This window comes from Theobroma cacao, chromosome 2 (genome assembly GCF_000208745.1).
Source record: "Theobroma cacao cultivar B97-61/B2 chromosome 2, Criollo_cocoa_genome_V2, whole genome shotgun sequence".
Taxonomy (NCBI): domain Eukaryota; kingdom Viridiplantae; phylum Streptophyta; class Magnoliopsida; order Malvales; family Malvaceae; genus Theobroma; species Theobroma cacao.
The window spans coordinates 25,401,583-25,410,990 of NC_030851.1; the positions used below are offsets into that span (position 1 = coordinate 25,401,583).

Genomic DNA, 9,408 nt, shown 5'->3' on the forward strand with positions numbered 1-9,408 from the left:
CATAAGCCTTAACAACTATTTTGGTAAATTACAAATATTTTAGGGTTTAAGGAATAAATTGAAAACCTTATGAAATGGTTTGTAATTTGTGTTTAAACTTGCCTCCATGTTACTCGCCTTTAGATATTTATGATAATGTCTGTTTACTCATTGGGATTGCAAAATCTCACCCACCTCCTTTCCAAACATTTCAAGTTTGTGGTAGCTTGTAGATACCCTATTTTGTCGAGGATTCCAGTTGACATCTCTACCTCACAGACAGTAGGTTACTATCACCAGTACTTGGTGTATTTAGGGGCCACTTGTCATTATAATTATTATTGTACATTATAACTTTGTAAATTATTGTATGTATGAATTTATTTTACTTACACGTGTTTCTATAAATATTATTTTATATAAAAATATTATATTTTTGTCTTTTGATTTACTTGAGCCGGAAACGACTGGTAATTGTTTAAAACAGAATGCTTAAAAATGATTGCTCACAGAAAAGGCAAGAAACTTATATGTAAGCCTTGCGGGGTTCCGATTGGCATTTCGGGCAATGATTGTCAATCGAGACATCGTGACGGTTGTCATAGGCCCGAAGGAGGTTCCGGGTCGTGACAGAGTTGACTTGGTTAGTCGATCAATTATTAACCAAATGGCATCATAGACACACCTTGCTCGTGGTAAACCCATCACAAAGTCCACTGCTACATGTTCCCACTTCCACTCGAGTATTGGTAACGGCATAGTACTTCGAAGGTCTTTGATGTTCAGCTTTCACTTGTTGACTTGACATGTCAAACACTTAAACATATTCAACCACATCTATATTTAATCCTGGCCACTAATACACAGACTTTAAATCATAATAAATCTTGTTGGCTTTAAGGTGTACCGTATAGGCTACCACATGAGCCTATTCCAAAATCTCATTTTTCAAACCATCCATATTCAGCACATAAACTTGCGATCGATATATCAATAAACAATCAATGCCGTACACAAAATCTCGAGCTCTATCTTCACTTATGTCTCCAAATATTTTAACTAAATATTCATTTTGATCTTGGATAGCTTCAATTCGATCTAATATCATTGGTCGGACTCTAAAATGTGCCAATAAGGAATTATAATCATTGACCTCAAAGTGTACACCTATATTGCCCAGATCATACAAACTCTGTACCAAGAATCTTTGCTCTACTGTCACATGTGCTAAACTCCCCATTGACTTTTGGCTTAGGGCATCCGCCACCACATTTGCTTTGCCAGGATGGTAGAGTACGTTGCAGTCATAATCCTTTAGCAACTCTAACGACTTATGCTATCTCAAATTTAGATCCTTCTACTAACATATATACTTCAAACTCTTACGATCAGCATATATTTCGCAAGTTCAACCATAAGGATAATGGTGCCATATTTTCAAAGCAAACACAATTGCAGCCATCTCTAGGTTATGCGTAGGATAGTTATGCTCATGCCTATTTAATTGTCGAGAGGCATACGTTATAACTTTCCCATGTTGCATCAACTCGCAACCCAATCCCATCTGTGATGCATCACAATACATGGTATAGCCTCTGGATCCACACGGCAAGCTTGCATAAGGGCAAAAGTGAGACAAGCCTTAAACCTCTAAAAACTGGCCTCACATGCATTAGACCAATCAAACTGAACTCCCTTCTGACATGTAATCTTAGAAAAGTCTTGCACAAAACGTTTGTAATTCCCAGCTAAACCCAGAAAACTTCTAACTTCTGTTGCAGATGTCATCCTTTGCCAATTCTCCACATCTTTTACCTTATTAGGATCTACTTGTACACCTTGTTCAAACATAACGTGTCCTAAAAAACTGTATTTATTTAGCCAAAATTCACAGTTTGAAAATTTAGCAGATAATCTATACTCTTTTAGCATCTGGAGCACAATTCTTAAATGTTGTGCATGTTCTCTTGGGCTCTTAGACTATATTTGGTATGGCTTTTTTCTAGCTTAAAAGCTATTATAAAGCTCTTATGAAAAATAATAGCTTTTAAAATTACGTTAAAGCTGTTTGGTAAATTTACTTTTTATAAGCTCTTTTTTATAGAAAAGTTGTTTGGTAAAACAATTTATATAAACTCTAATTTTGATTAAAATTACCATAAAGGGTATTTAATAAATAATTTTCTATTAATCATGAATTTCTTTGTTCAAAATAGAAAAAATTAACTTTATTTTTATCAATTTAAAATAAATTTTTGAAAATATAAAAAGTATTTTTATATAACATAAAGTTTATAATTAATAATAAATTCATAAAAAAAGAGTTTCACAAATAATTCATACGTAACACATAATTCATAAATAACTCATAAATTAATTATATCTATTTTCCATCAATGCAGTAACTATTTGGTTGCAAACTCTACCCATGTAATTATAATCTAATGCTCTTCTAGAAGTATATGAACCCATTTCTTCATCATTACTTCTTTCTTCTTGACTTTCAGGAATATAATTGGGATTATGATCACATTTGTCAAACTCTTCATCTATAACACCACACTGTCTAATGTAGTTATGAAGTGCCCTTGTTGCAATAATAATCTTTTCTTGTTTTATCAACGGAAATGGCTTCATATCACATAGAATATGCCACCTATTCTTCCAAACTCTAATTGTTCATTCAATGACATTTCTTAACGAAGAATGTGCATGGTTGAATGTTTCTTCTACACCTTCTGGCTGACTGCAACCTCTAAAATCAGGAATGTGATATCTTTCACCTTTATAAGGTGCTAGATACCATTTCATATTAGGATAACCAGCATCCACTGCATAATATTTACCTAAGAAAAAAGTTAAAGCTTTAAGTATTAGTTCATTGTAAAAATTCAAGAAAAAAATATATAGAATGTCAAACTTTATATAATAAAAATTATAAGTTGTACCTTCTAGAGGGTGAGGGAACACGTTTTTCATTTCTTCAAGCACAGTTGAAAAGATACAGGTGTCATGTGCAGTGCCAAGCCAACCAACAACCACAAAAGTAAATAGCATGTCAAAATTACACACTAACATGACATTGTGTGTTGGATATCCCTTTCGACCAATAAAACGAATTTGATCATTTGCAGGAGGAATAGCAGGAACATGTGATCCATCTATAGCACCAATGCACCCTTGAAAATACGGCCAATATCTACGATCATTTTTAATTTTGGATGGAACTTCTGCAAATTGAAAATCTGAAGCCTTGATGATTTCATTGGCCAGTAAACATAAACTATCTAACACTTCACCAAACTTCCTACTTACATCTCTCCCGATTTTCCAAATTTATTTTGGACATTATGATTTGTTTCCCTGTGTGCACACGTCCAAAGAAACATAGCAACCGCCTCTAATTCTGTCATGTCTTTAGATGGATGTAACCATCCTTTATTTATCAATGTATTTGTAAGTTGCAATACAGCATGTGATTCCATTCTAAACATTTTATAACTTTCACTTGGAGTTTGTAAAGTTTCACGTACCCAGTTCCATCCATCAGAATAATTGAATATGTTTCATTGTTTCATTAAGTATTTCATGTGATATACAATTGCAATAGCGCTCCTCCATACATGTTTTCATAAAACTTTGAACATTTTCTTCTCTTTACAACTTTTATTGATGCTTTGACTTCATTAGAGGGCATCTGTTTAACAATATCAAAATACATAAGTAGAAATCCAAGTATATCAATTAAAAAAACAAATATTATTTGAAACAAATCAAATAGTACAAATAACAACTCAAATAAATATAACATGGATAATGGCAAATTCTTTCAAACACCAATTTAATTAAACATAACAAGTAACACAAATACAAAAAAAAAGTAGTTTAAAGTTCAACATCAACCTAAAATAAACAAATCAAATCCTAAACTAATAAGCTAGTCCCATTAGAATTTTTTAATAGATTATGCTCATATTGAATCCAATTTAGTTTATCACTTAAATCTGGCAAAGAAATAAAAATGAGTCTATTTTCTTCCTTTTTAATCAACTGTAGTGCAAAATTAAATTCATCTGCACTCAATCTTCCCTCATTTTGTAGAGATTTCATTGCTCGAACACACTCTAGAATACTATATTGTCCTATGGCTTGTGATGACATTGAAATTTCAGCACTTTCAGCTGCATTATGACTTTCTGCTGCCTCACACAATCGTTCCAATGTTCTTTGCAAGCTTGCTGCAATCCCAATTTTTGTCTTACCCTTTGCCACTTTTTTTCCCATTTCTTCTAGCACCATTTTTTTCCTCTTCATTTGAGTGTTTACTATAGGACTGTCATCTTCATCACAATTGAATTCTTCAGCATCAAATTCAACACTGTCTTGTAACGGAGTTAGATTTGTAGATCTGACATTATCTTCAATTGGTATACCCATCGCTGGTGTCCATGCATTTTGACTAGTGGCTACTGTTGAAATACCCCATATTTTGATATGGTGATAAATAGAGTTGATCGAATGCGAATTGAGGTCAATTAAAATGTTTAGAAGTGATAAGAGACGAAAGGAGTAGTTTAGGATAAAATATTTCGCAAATAAGAAAATAACAATAAAATAATAATAATTTTATCGGAGGAGAATTTGTGAGATAAAAGGCGATTTGGAAGTCAAGTGAGGCATAATAAGGTATTTTGGGTACCAAGGAGACAAGATAAAATTTTTAGAATAAAATAATATTTTATTAATGAAATAATATTAAAATATTAATATTTAGCCTGATGTCTAAATCAGTTATGAAGAAGGATCATATGGTTGATCCAAGTGGGGGAGAAGATGACAAGCCCGACTCTATAAAAATAATTTTCATGACATACATGTGATGGATAGCTTGTTTGCATGCTAAGAGAGTCCAGAAAAGAATTTACAAAAGTCGGTATTGCACCTAGAGGTATAACAAAGTTAATTTAAGCCTCGAACTAGATCAAATAGAGAATTTACGATGAAATTAAGAATTTCAAAGTCCCAAAATGGTTTAATATGGTGATTCGGAGTTCGAGGATCAATTTGGAGTCAAACCGAAATTTTCGTTATCTAGGGGCAAAATGGTCATTTGCCACCTGGGGACAAAATGGAAATTTTTAGAAAAGATTTTTGGCCCCATTTGACTTATTGGAGTAAGATTTGAGGTTTAGAAGTGAAAAATTTTAATTTCGGTATAATTTGGAGTAAAAGGGTAAAATGGTAATTTTACCATTCGAAATCGAAAATTTAATTTTTTGAAAGGATTTTGATCAAATTTAATTATTTGGAGTGTGAAATGAGTATGAGGAGTGAAAATTATGCATTATGGAAAATTTTCAATTTTTGGGGTAAAAATGTAATTTTTGAAAAGTTCGGGGGCAAAAGTGTAATTTTGAAAAATTTGCTCCACCAAAACTTTGGAAAAATCTGGAAATTTCACTTAAGACTTGGATAAGTCAAAGGGAATGCATGGTGGAAAAAGTAGGACAAATGGATGGCTTAAAAAAAAAAATGAATTAATAAAATATTTAAAATATGAATAAAATAATATTATTTCATTAAACAATAAAAAAGGCATAAAAAAATCAGCCCACCCATTCTTCTTCTTCAACATTCGGCCAAGCAAGAAACAAGAGAGAGAAAGGAGAAAATAAAACCCTAGCTAAGAAATTTAAAGGGAAAATAGGTGGAAATTCAAAAATCAAGTGAAAAAAGGTAACATTTCTTAAATTTGTCTTGTGCTTTACCTTTCCCATGCATTTTCCATCATTTTTCATGGTTGAATCATGTGATTTGAGGATGATTTGAATTCTGGTCATATGGGTTTAGAGAGAGAAAGTTGTTAGATAAATTTGATTTTGAGCTATGTTAGTGTTTAGTGTTAGTTTAGCATGTTTATGAGTAAAACAACAAGAAAAATATTTATCTTCTCCATGAATTTCCCTAGGCCGAATCTAGCCAATGGTATGTGAGGATGAGGTTGACTTTATTTTAAGAGAATTGGGTGGAAAAATGATGAATTATGAGGTTGGAAATTAAATGGGAATTTTCGGTGCAATAAATTGAAATTTTTACCCACTAGGGGTAAAAGCGTAATTTATAGTCCGGACTGATAAATTGGACCAAATTCACAGTCATTGAGGTATTGTGGATATAATTGGATAATTGAAATTGAAATGGATGGAATTGGAGTCGAATTGGGGATTTTAGGAATTTACACCGTGTATAGGCGAGTTAGGTCGGACACCGCAATTAAGCGATTGTCTAGACATTTCAAATCCTATCTAGTGCATACGCATGGATAAGAGCCTGAAATAATTTATGATAAATTGACACAATTTATTGAATTTTGTGTCATAGATTATGGATAGGTGGTGAGTCAATTGTTTCGGGTAAGAGACTGCACCCGAGGGCGGAAGATAGGAGTATTTCTACTCCTAATACTGTGAGTAAACTTATTATCGTCTTAATTATCTAGAGTAGTTTTATACAACTGTGTGATTTTATGAAAAATGGGTTTAAATGGTAAATTGCTATGTTTTAAGAGAAATTGTGATTTTATAAAATGATTTTATAAATTTTCTGGAAAATCGAATATTGGTTTTGAAAATAGAGTAATTGGAGACTGCTAGTTTGTGTTGCAAATTTATGGTTTTGAATTGAATGGCTTATGACAATAAATGAGCATGAATGGCTAAACTGATTTTGGTGTTATAATTATTTATACTGTGTATTCAGCCTTGAGAGGCTAGGTTGCGATAAATTGCCATGTCATGCTAGAATGAATTTTATTGATTGGTGGATTATATATTAATTATTTACTGCAGAGGGGGTTCCGTGGACCAGCCTATTAGAGGGGCACGGTAAACTCCATTATATTATTACCTCGAACGGAGAGGCGCGTAGGGTATCTCCTGGGGTAAAGCTTAGGGTTCACTTCACGCCAAACCACCACGTGAAGGGGAACTCAGCCAACGCCAAGGAACGGCTGTATTTTTCTCAAACTAAAATATATTTTAAGTGTATACAAAATTTTAACAGCCTTGGCGGACTCGGTTAGATGCCCTGCGCAAGGTATCACCGAGTATGAGTTTTGGCACGAGCCAAAGTTTTAAGAAATTCATAAGCCAAGTTGATTACTCGATTTTTATGGATTGATTTTATTTGGTTGAAATGAGTTGAAAGGTAATGAAATTACAGTATGATGATTTATTTTAATTGTCTCCATTTACTCGACTTTAGATAGTTTAGATGGTATCTGTTTACTCACTGGGATTTTATAATCTCACCACCCTCATTTCCTCATATTTTAGGCTCGGGGAATTTCATAGTTAGCTGACTTTGACAAGGACCTTCATTTGGACTTGATTCGGTAAAAGCTGTAGGTTTCCAGCTTCCGATGCATTTTGGTTATATGTGGGCCCACGTGTCACTGTAAAAAAAAATTTATGCTTTGGTTATTTGCTTTATAGTATATATAAATATAATTAACTTTCACGCTATAAGAATTATGTACCGATAGTTTTATGAAAATTATTTTACGAGAAAATAGTTTATTTTATTAAATATTTTTATTACATTCAAAATGGTCAAATTTTCACTTCAAATGAATGTTTTAGATATTTAATTTGTTTTAAATCATTAAATATATATTTTCGGCTTACTTACTACATTTTTAGCAAGTTTCGAGGTTTTCGACAAAAATGATGAAAATGCCCCTGTGAGTCAAAAACAATATGTTATGTTATGGTTTGAAAATGATTTGTAATCCTTCGTATTTTGATATTTGATAACTATTGCTCACCAGGGAACTGCGAAAGCTGATACGAGAGCCATGCGAGGTTTCGATCGGCATTTCGGGGTGAAGAATGTCTGTTAAGGCTTCGCGGCGGTTGTCACGGGCTCGATGGGGAGTTTCGGGTCGTGACAACTGTATCCCCAAATATAAATTCCAATTCATCAGCATGTTCCAACCCTTGATATCAAAATTTAGCATATTTTGGATTGACCTACACAAACATCGAAGAGAAAGAAACTTTTAAAAAAGGTACATATGTAAAATAATTTATAGTAGATGAAACATATAAAATTTAAAATACTTACTTTTATTTTGGCTTTCCATCATGTGGCATCAGCTTCAATGGTTCCCGTTTCATGGTTCCAACCCAAACCTGTTTCTTTGCCCTTCAATTGTTTCCATAAAGCCCATTCATTCCTTAGACTATCCAGTCTATTTTTCAATTGCTTGGGTATAGTTTTTATTAGCACGAGTATTAAATTCTTGTACTACAGCTTCCCATCTTTTAGTTCTAAATGAAATTCCTGATTTTCTACACTTACGAATCTCATCTGTACAAACTTGAAGTAATATTTTAGTAGTAAACAAATCCCATTTTGCATTATGTTTTGACTTATCTGAAATTTTGAAATTAAGTGGAGGCATTCCTTGACTAGCCATAAACTGCAATACGACATATAAAGCAATAAATATTGTGTCATCACTCAAACAATAAGACACCCAAATTTATGATTCAATCAACAGAATTTAAAAAATGAATGCTGCTATTTTTAGCTTACTGTTTTGATAAAATTAGAATAATAATATCTAATTCATATCATATCATGGTTTGTAAATTTTTTCTATTCCTCAAGAACTGCCCTGAACATTTTCATCTCAGTTATTTGGACATTTTTTCTTTTATTTTTGGATAATTATGATTTCACTTTTCCAAAATAAGCAACAGGAATGAAATGCTACTAGCTAGTACAACAAAGCTGGCTTTGCCTGCAATGAAACAAGGCAAACTATCCAGCAAACTACAAAACAAACAAAATAATCTCTATACGAAATATGGTTTTAGAGCTTGTTCAGTGTGGAGATGATTATTGAAAGTTGCAGATCTTACTACCTTATTTCAGCTTCTGTGCTCGTTTATATGGTTAATGTACTACTTAGTATTTGCTCATTTTGTTTCTCTAACGTACACCAATAACGAGTTAGTGAGAAGAAGTAAGGCTGGCAGGAAGTTCGGGTTTATTAGATTTGAAAGGTTATGGGAAGCACAACGAGCCATCTATAGTCTAGACGATGCATGGCTGTTGGGTTGTATATTAGAGGTCAATATAGCAAAATATGATGCAAAAGGACAAAGCAAAAGGAATGAAAGGTTGTTGGGTGGAAGACAACAGACTGGGAGAGGGAAATAGAAAGAGATAATACAAAGGCAAAAGTAAGCAACAAAGTCATGGAAGAAGTGACATAGACCAGCCATTTGGAGGAACATAGAAAGAGAAAAACAATGCAAAGGAATCGTTAACCTGGAGGGAATGGAGAGATTAAAGAGTAAGTGTTGTGGCCAAAGCAGTGTACCAGATACCATATGAGATGTTAGAAAAATATTTTGAAGT

The 9,408-nt window shown here is 33.0% G+C and overlaps 1 long non-coding RNA gene across 2 annotated transcripts; it reads left to right on the forward strand.

The window, feature by feature from the left end:
- Positions 5,675-7,349, forward strand: LOC108660851. Of its 2 annotated transcripts, none has more exons than XR_001926546.1 (3): positions 5,675-5,715; positions 6,372-6,445; positions 7,314-7,349. It is a non-coding gene; the product is annotated as an uncharacterized LOC108660851 (long non-coding RNA). The 2 variants fall into 2 exon arrangements; XR_001926545.1 differs by lacking the exon at positions 7,314-7,349 and adding an exon at positions 6,828-6,867.